The following is a 10,345-nucleotide window of genomic DNA, read 5'->3' on the forward strand; positions in this document are numbered from 1 at the left end:
GAAAAGCCCCGTTTGTACCTGCAAATCGGGGACTGCCTGTATACCCGGCGTATAAGACGACCCCCGATTTTTGGGGGATGTTTTTTAGCATAAACATTCGTCTTATACGCCGGAAAATACGGTATATGAACAATTGGACTTAATGAGGAAAACTTTATAGTTTTATATATAATCTTGGCAACTACCTTAGCAAGGTGGATGCAAATATGTATGTGTACAATTTTAAAACTCAGTTCTTTAAAGACAAGCGAATTCAAAGCTGCACTCCTCATTTTTAACTAATTTTACCTACTGCTAGTCCTGTCTGTTTAGAATCTGATGTACAGATAGCTTTGCAAAATCAGAAATGATAGAAATGGAAGTCAGCAGGGGTTACATGGGATGCATGAAAAGCCAAATGCCCCTCTTCCCCAACACCATGGGAGAGGGGCAAGAGGCCAGTTTGTCAATCACTCTAGGCCCCACACTTTGGGGGGTCCTTCAGTGCCCAAGGGTCTAGCAGGGTGGCCTGACACCAGCATCAGGGGCCACGCCCCCTCACACTCACCAGTGGAAGCAGGAAGCCTGCTGCTTATGAAATTATGTACGATTTAATATACTGATTTTCAATAGGGTCAAGTTATTTTAGATTCTTCAGTGTTTTGACTCATTTTAATTGTGTAACCTTAACACTGAATGCAAAAACTTTCCTTAATGCAGTCTGATCAAGTACTAAAAGTGACTTTCATTAGTTATAGTCTTGGCCAGATCAAATTCATAGCAAAAGATTAAGGTGGCATTATTTCTCGAATAAATTGCTGCCTCTGATGATAGTCTGACGGGCAAAACCAGCTCAGTGTTAATTACTGTTACACCAAGCAGGAGAGAGAATGCTGACAAAGACAATGACATTTGTTTCACCTCAGCAATGCATAAATCCTGATGCTGCACTCTTTGCATGAACAAAACTCCGTGATTTTATCCAGCCTCTGCAATAGTCATATCTCAGAGGGCTAGTTTGCAAAAGGTGTCAGATTTATTGGTAAGTGTTTATCACTCATACTGTAAGAAATCCTAGAAAGAACTCCAGAGCAACCTTGATCATTTAGGAATAACAAAAATAATACATGTATTTTGATAGAAGATGCTGGGACTAGAAGTCTGCGGTGTTTATGTTTAAAGTTTACATTATGCAGCCTTTTTGCATGCAGAGATCCCGCAAAGCTTAAAATTCTGCTTGAGGACTTTGCTGTCTAAAAGGCACACTGCAGCCGAATTCAAGTCTTGGAAACTATTCAACTTGTTGGTAAAATAATTTCCGTTAATGGAGTTCAGACAATTAGGGTACCACTGGAATTGGATTTATAGCCAATCTGTTATGCTTCACCTAGAAATGTAATACACCCATCTTCGCACATAAATATATATGTGCCAAATATATATTTGGGATCCTGCCCAGGAAATCTTATGCCCCAAAAAACTTGTTAGTCTTAAAGGGTGTGTCTATACTGCACCTGTACCTTGAAATAAGCTATGCAATTTGAGCTACACAAATTGTGCTATGCAAATTGCCAAATTTATTTTGAGTGTATTTTGAAAGAGCTTATTTTGAAATTTGGCACTGTCTACACAGAGCCAAATTTTGAAATAGAGCACTATTCCAAAACAACCCTTAATCCTCATGGAATGAGGTTTACAGGAACATCAGAATAGCAAGCCTGTTATTTTGAAAGCTATTTTGAAATAATGGGCTTGTTTAAAAGACACAGAATAGCTATTTTGAGATACTGGAAGTGTCCTGAAATAGTGCCGCTGTCTAGACACACCAAAAGGTACCACAGGAATTCTCATTGTAATAACTACCAAGGAACAGAGGTGCCAGAAAATTAGGAGCAGTCAAAGAGATCATACATCTTTAGGGAAGTAGTAGTCATTGTTAGCAAATTAAAGTGATTTTTATGTAGCAGTGACATCTAATTTTAGCAGAGTTCATAGATGCATACAACTGAGCAGGACCAAGTGTAAGTATTCCTAAAGGTAAGAAGCAAGGAGATGGAGCTTCAAGCATGGAAACTAATGTTTCATATTTGCATACTAAACGACTATTTAGAATGTTTACTTGAAAGGTTGGAAAATGCAGCTGGTCCAGGTCATATGACCAGGACTCACCGGGTTCAGGCAGTTGGGCTATACCACTGGTTCTTAACCAGGGGGTATGTGTACCCCAGGGGTACACAGAAGTCTTCCTGAGAGTACATCAGCTCATCCAGATATTTTCTCCTTTTACAAATGCAACATAAAAAAGTAGTACAAACTACAGTTTCATACTATTAAATGTTTATATTGTTCTATATCATGAAATGTAAGTACAATATTAATATTCCAGTTTATTTATTTTATAACTAGAGGATTTATCCAGCATTGCCTGGGTACTTGTGGGGGCTCAGGGCAGGGGCTGTGGGGGTGCAGAGGTCAGGGCAGAGGGTTGAGTTTGGAGGGGGCTCAGGGTAGGGGGTGGGTGCAGGAGTGATGCGGGGGGTTGGGAGGGCTCAGGGCAAGGGTTGGAATGTGCTGGAGTGAGCACAGGGAGTGGTGGGCTCAGGCCACAAATCTTGGGTGGAGGAGGCTCAGGACTGGGGAATGTAGCTGGGAGGGGCTCAGGAGCAGTGAGTAGGGGGTTCAGAAGTCAGGGCAGAGGGCTGGGAGGCCCAACCAGCAGCTCCTACTGGGGGTCCAGGGCTGCACTCCCCAGATGGCAGCTTCTCTTGGGGGTCCAGCCCTGCCCTCCAGCTTGTCCAGAGGGGTCCTCAGCCTCCAGCTGCCCCTCCCAGCCAGCCCCAACCTCTAGCTGCCCCTGGCCTCCAGCCTGTTTGGGGGGATGGGCTGGGTTTCAAGGACCAGCACCAGCTTCTAACTGTCTCCCTACTCTTCAGCTGGTCAGGATGGGCTGACCCCAGCCTCCAGCTGCCCCCTGGCCTACAGCCTGTCCAGGTCTGGGGCAGGGCTCCAGGGGTCATCCCCAGACTCCAGCTGCACTTTTTCTGGGTCTGGAGCCACGGGTCTCAGCCCCAGCATCTCTTCGGGGGGAGAGGGCTCTCCCTGTGGAGGACTGGGCTGCACTGTCCAACCCTGGGGATGGTTCCAGGTGGGCTGCAGCAGTGGGGCTGGTAGGTGAGGGGCAGCCCCCACATCCAGCACTGTTTGGTGCAAGAGGGCCACTTATCTGATCCAATGGCCCGCAACGTAAGAAGCCACATCCCCAGCTCTGGTCACTCTCCTGCTGATGCAGCTACCTTCAGTGGTCACTCTGCAGTATAACTGTCCCTCTAATCAGCCCCCCTCCCTTTCCATATTATGGAAAACAATCCCAGTCCAGGCACTTCCCATTTTCCTGACAGAACAAATCTTGACCTTGCTTTAAGTTAGGATAAGAGGAAGCTGCATAACAAATACCTCTTACTGTTTAGGAGTTATTGAACAAATAGACTCACAGATGAACAGGCTCACTCATAGACAGACAGACGCACAAACTAAGATAGATAGATAGATCAATTTTAAGTAATACTGTAGTATGCTGTGACACCTTTGTATTTTTAAGTCTGATTTTGTAAGCAATAAGTTTTTAAGTGAGGTGATATGCATCCTGAAAGGATTACAGCAGTCTTTAAAAGTTAAAAGCCACTGGGCTAAACAATTGCTAAATAAACATTCAGATTCAGCCTGGGACCCTTTACCAAGCAGAGAACACAGACTGGGATAGGCCTCACCTGCACCCATAGAACTACAGAGATTTTTTTGAAGGCAAAATGACCTTGCAATACTTCACATGGACTTTTGAACCTCCATGCAGAGGGCATGCATTGAGACATGCGTTTATGGTAGGTATTATGCAGAGTACACACTTCATCTGATTACACAATCAAATTGTCTTCTGAAGCTCCAAAGGTGGATATGAATAACTAGCACTTGAACAGACACAGATCAAATTTTAGAGATGAGACAAGCTTTGAACTACATTAGGTAAATAACCTAAACCAAATACCAAACTCCCAAAAATGCAAGCAAACTTAAAATATTGAAGCACACCAGATAAGCACAAATATCCACTAGCAAAACTTTATTCCAGTCCCAACCCTGTGCTACCTCTGCTATTACAGCAATCACCAATGCCTTATCTCTAGACAAAGTTTAACTGAATATGGAATTTTTAAAAATTGTTGTAGTTAAACTGCAGCAAAAGGCTTCATAGACACTTATTTTGATTTGAACATGGCATATTTTGATTTACCTTGTTTGGAAAGTTGATTAGAAATCTGTTTTGAGATTAACTGAAAAAAAACCCGCTAATGAGGTGAAATAAGAATGTACACACAGATTTACATTAGTGATGTAATAGTATAGTTGATTAACTGATTAACTGATAAGCAAAAGCTACATGCATTTCCCCCCTCCCCCTTGCCTGTAATTTTTAAAGCAAGTTGGCCAGCAGCCCGGTAGAGACATAGCGAGAGTGTTATGCGCTCGGGGGCAAAAGCAAAATTTGCGCCCCCCCCCTCACCACCACCACATGACAGGGCCCTGACCCTCATGCACAGCTGAGCTCAACCCTGGGGGAGGAAGCTTGTACCACGTTTTCCCCCACTCCCTCCAGTTTGGGGTGGGCACTATTCAGCTGTTGAAGAGGGAGGAGGGTCAGGCTGGGGATGCAGAGGCAGGGAGGAAGCTTCAGCAGGCGGTGGTGGGGGGAGGATGAGCAGGAGAGCAGAGGTATGATAGGGGGAACTGAAGGGCAAGTACTCCCCTCCCCACACACACACCCCTCCTTTGCTAGGTAAGTGAATGTAAGATATTAACGTACCTGTTAAAATAACGCTCAGAAAACACTTTTAAATAAAACTAACACACAACATGAGAATCGCCCTCGCTTTCTTGAAGGCACTAGACGCGATAAGTTGCCTAAGACTGAGGAAACTGCACACATGGCTTCGCCTCCCTCCCCCCTTTCCTGATGAAAAAATAAAGACACTTCTGTTTTGAAATACTAAACGCTCTGTACTGTACATAACTGTGGGGTCAAACTGGGGAGAGACTGAGGAAAGAACCTGGGAGAGGGGAGGAGAGTGGGTGGAAGAAGGGGGGTGGTGAGGAGAAAGGAGGAAGCTGGAAGGGGGAGAAGAGGCTCAGGGCTCGGGCTGGGAGTGGCGCCGGGTTGTGTGGATCCCACTACCGTGGATGTGGGGGCCTCGGCGTCCATGGGGGGGTGGGGAGGAGGTGGAGGGAGAAGCGGGAGAGGGAGTGGGAGGAGGAGTGACAGCAGTAGACAGAGCAGAGGCTGGAGCAGGAGGATGCAGCATGCTCTGCACAAGGGAGTGCACATTATCGCACAGGGAGCGGCCTTGCACAAGCAGCTCCTGCCAGCTCTCCTGCCATAGTTGCAGGTCCTCCTGCACCTAGCCATGGATGGTGCGGTGCAGGGCTCGCAGTGCCGCCAGGTGCTGCCTCTGGTACTTGTCCATGGGACGGATGCACGTGCGCAAGCCTCCAGTCCGGGAGGATGTCCCGGGTGGTGTTGACCGCCCTCCACTGGCAGCTGGTCCAGCTGTGGAGAACAAAGAGAGATGGTCAGTCATCCCAGTGGACACAGTGCCTGAATCCCAGACCCCATCTGCGAGCCAAGAATCCTGGTCCTCCTCCTCCTCATCGCCATCATTTCTCCCCCTTCCCCCCAGCCTCCCTCCTGTGAGGACGGCGACGGGCGTCTCCAGCCCAGAGTCTATGGGGTGGGGGAAAGGGACTGCCCTGCCCCGCAGGATGCAATGGAGCTCCTTGTAATAAGGGCAGCTTTGAGGCTCTGCCCCGAATCAGGAGCTGTCTTCCTTGGACCTGGCATAAGCCTGGCAGAGCTTCTTAACCTTCATGCGCACCTGTTCTTGGGTGTGGATGTGGCCTTTGCTCCACAGGCTGTCTGCCATGCGGCCATAGACGTCTGCATTCCTGCATCTGGTGTGGAGATCCTGGAGGTTTGTCTCGTCCCCCCAAACCTCAATAAGGTCCAGGATCTCCACACCAGACCAGGAAGGTGCACATCTCTTGCGACCCATGGCAGGCTTCTGAGAGCTGTCTGAATGCTCCCGGGGAGCAGTAGAGGGCTGTGTGGCAGCATCAGAGTGGCTCATTTTGGGGATTAAATGCAGTCAGGGGCAGCTGCAGGGTGGCTCAGGACTGTCTGGCCTGCTGTGAGCCACAAACCCTGTTTGCAGAGTCTGCAGCTATAAGGGCTCCAGAGGAGGGGTTGGGGGGATAGAGTTTTCCTTTGTGTGGACAGAGTGGCCAGTAGGACACCCTGGGAAATGCTGGAGGCCCCCTATTTCAAAATAGCCCCTATTCCCTGTCTACACAGCCCCTATTCTGAAATAGCTATTTCGGAATAGATGCTATTCCTTGTACAATGAGGTTTACAGAACTCAAAATAAGCCAGCTGCTATTTCAAAATTATTTTGAAATAGCAGTTTTGCTGTGTAGACTCTCGTAAAGTTATTTCAGAACAGCGGACATTATTCTGAAATAACTTTGCTGTGTAGATACACCCTGGCTGTGTCTATATTGGCACCTTTTCCGGAAAAGGGATGCTAATGAGACCAGTCGGAATTGCAAATGCCGCGGAGGATTTAAATATCCCCCGCGGCATTTGCATGAACATGGCTGCCGCTTTTTTCCGGCTTGGGGCTTTGCCGGAGAAAAGCGCCAGTCTAGACGGGATCTTTCAGAAAATAAAGCCTTTTCCGGAAGATCCCTTATTCCTCTTAAAATCAGGAATAAGGGATCTTCCGGAAAAGGCTTTATTTTCCGAAAGATCCCATCTAGACTAGCGCTTTTCTCTGGCAAAGCCCCGAGCCGGAAAAAAGCGGCAGCCATGTTCATGCAAATGCCACGGGGGATATTTAAATCCCCTGCGGCATTTGCAATTCCAACTGGTCTCATTAGCATCCCTTTTCCGGAAAAGGGTGCCAATGTAGACACAGCCCCTATGTTTTCTCAAAGAAAAAGTTTATTGGAGTATTTCTTGTATGTCATTGATGTGAAAACAAGCCACTAGATGGCATTTTCAGACTACTTATCATTGAGGCCCTTTTCTTCTTATGAGTGCTGACATTTAAATATAATACCTTTGCACTTCTATAGCAGCTCTCCCCTGATGATCTCAAAACACTTGATAAAAACTAATTGAGTCTCACAATATTCCTGTGGGGCATTATTATCTCCACTTCACAGACAAGGAAACAGGCACAGAGAATGGTTTAATGATTTGCTCAAGGTCTCATTGCAAATCAGTGACCGTGTTCAAAACGAAGCCCAGGAGTTCTGACTGCCAGCCTCCAAGGCTAACTATAATTAGCTGGCTGAATCCGTTTTACAATGCAATAGCATTTATGCTTTTTTAATAAAAGTAACATTCTGGCCAAGCTGGAACTACCTGGTTTTAGCTGATCTGCATATTCTACAGCATAAGAAATAGAATAGTAGGAGATCATGCTATATTCTGTTTCTCTAGAAACTTTAAAGCCTCCATGAGGAGCACAGTGCACATAATTTGTCTTTAGCTTTTAGGGGATCAAATTTGTATTTTTTTATTGAACTATCATAAATAATGCCTGATGTAAAGTGCATATCATTTAGTGATGGGAATATTCCATTCCACTGTTCATCTTGTAAACTACTTTAAGAAAAATCTGTGGTCCTTAAACAAGTCTGCATTTGCTTAAGAGTTTGTTCGCAAACAAGAATCTTTTAGAACATTTTCATTTGTGACAGATGGCATAACAAGGAACAATGGTCTCCAGTTACAGTAGGGGAGGTCTACGTTGGATATTAGGAAAAACTATTTCAGTAGGAGGGTGATGAAGTACTGGAATGGGTTACTTAGGGAGATTCTACCTTATGCTGTAGAATATGCTGTAGAATCTTCATCCCTAGATGCTTTTAAGTCCCGGCTTGACAAAGCCCTGGGTGGGATGATTTAGTTGGGGTTAGTCCTGTTTCGGGCAAGGGGCTGGACTTGATGACCTCCTGAGGTCTCTTCCAGCCCTAGGATTCTATGATTTGTTGAAGACCTTCAGAGAAATGAAAATGGACCATCCTAGGCGAGGCAACAAATAGAGCAGAGCACACAAGGACACTCTGCACCAGTCTGGTAAACAGCCAAACAGCGTTTGATACTCGCTGCATTGCATAACAACACAGAATGCATATTCATGGCTCAGTTTAGGTCCCAGCTGCTCAATTCATGTTGGACTGGGCCAGTAGTGACTTTCTAAACCACGGAAATGAGTTCGGTATTACTCTTTATAAATAGGGGCACATGCAGGAATTTAAATTACACTGCTTTTGGAGGGACATGCTCTGTACCTCGACTGGAACCAGAGGAGTTCTGTGCTCCTGATGATTGGAGATGTGGACCTGCCCCTAACTGCCTCCCCCGCCCCATGTTTAGAAAACAGGGGCATGGTAAATGTTCTTGTACTTAGAGGCTTGTGAAACTTTAATCTGCGTTAGATAGTCCATAGGAAAAAATATATAAGGACAATACATAGCTCAGGGATTTGGAATGGGCTATAAAACTTTTCATCTTTAGCTCCTGATTCCAGATTTAATCTAGGTCATCAGTGACTGACCAGCATTAGTGAGTGAAGACTGTTCAGCAGCCCAAGTAAATCCGTGCTCTTCATCAAAAAAATCTACTTAGCAGGGTGTGACGTAGTGGGGGTACTTGCTGGGCTGTGGTGACCTCTGCTGTCTGGAGCAAGACCCCGCAGGGAAAACCTTATTATGCAAAGGTGACTCCATACCGGTTGAACCAGCCAAACCCCCATGGGGAGAAACAAAGGGAGGTGGAATGCTGCCCTGGCTGGGGGCAGGGCTTGGAGAGGGGGAGTTAGTTCCTGGCTGGAAAGCAGGGGAGAAGGAACTGGGGAGGGGGCTGGGATTCCCCTATCTCAAGGGGGGCACTGAGGCCTCTTAGCCCCCAGTTCCTGTAACTAGATTACATCTGTGCCGTGCTGTATCGTGGAGAAGCAATAAACCACCTGTATTCTACTGGCTGGTGAAGTCTGTTCGTGCCATTCCGGGGCTGCAGGAGACTGGGGAACCCCAACGCGCTGTCACACAGGGCTTATCATGTTTGGATTTGGGACCACCTGCTGTCTCAGTTTCTTCTCAGTTCTCTAGGGAAGGAAACTTCATACTACAAGGCTGCGTCTAGACTGGCATGGATGCTTTTGCGCACAAGCACTTTTTGCAGAAAAGCATCCGTGCCAATCTAGATGCAGTTTTGGGCAAGAAAACCCCGATTGCCATTTTCGCCATTGGGGCTTTTTTGCGCAAAACAGTTTTTACCTGTCTACACTGGCCCTCTTGTGCAAAATCATTTGCGCAAGAGGGCTTATCCCTGAGCGGGAGCATCATAGTATTTGCACAAGAACACTGTCAATCTTACATTAGATCGTCAGTGTTCTTGCGCAAATTCAAGCGGCCAGTGTAGACAGCTGGCAAGTTTTTCTGCAAAAGCAGCTGCTTTTGCGGAAAAGTTTGCCAGTCTAGACACAGCCTTCAAGTGTTTTCTTCTCTTTTGGGAGTCTGATTTTTAACATAAACTTTCACAACATCAGTCGTCTATCCAGCCTTCTTAGCTGGGCACACCTTTGAGTAGCATTCAAAGCCTTGCTCCTGCTGAGACATTTCCTCCCAGGCCTTCTGCCTAAACTGGTGTTCAGATGGCCCTTATCCCCTACTTTAAAGGAGCACTCACTGCCCAATGCACTCTGGACTTTGCTCATCCTTTCAGGACATCAAAGATGTAGAAATTTCACCTAAAATTAAGAGCCTTCCTCAACCAAGTGAGAGGCCACTGAATCAAGGATGAATAGATTGCAAAGGACAACAAATGAGAACAGTGGCAGGAGTGAGGTTGTTTGTTCAGAAGGCTCCAAAGACGAACAGTGAACTTGGGTCATCACCCACTGCTCCACAAAGGAGTCCCAGGAATCAGTGGCCACTGCCCTGACAACGCTGCCTAGGATGCATGAGGAAAGGAAGGAATAGAAGTGGGTCCCAGTCCCAGATCACAGCCTCGTCAAGCTTCCTCATCCTGGTCTGTTATTTTGGCCAGTGTCAGAAGGAGCCAGGAAAATGGGTGTAGCTTGGCATACTTTAGACAGATATGTGAGGACAGACACTTGCCACAAAAAAAGGAGTGTCAAGAGTCTGACCCATACCAGCAATGGGCACAAGCTCATGGACTTGTAGAAGAGCTACCAACTAATATCTCTTGCAGGCTGTGGAACCTGACTGGAATATAGCCCACCACAGC

Source organism: Pelodiscus sinensis, chromosome 12, assembly GCF_052426305.1.
Source record: "Pelodiscus sinensis isolate ZL-2025 chromosome 12, ASM5242630v1, whole genome shotgun sequence".
In the NCBI taxonomy this organism is placed as follows: Eukaryota; Metazoa; Chordata; order Testudines; family Trionychidae; genus Pelodiscus; species Pelodiscus sinensis.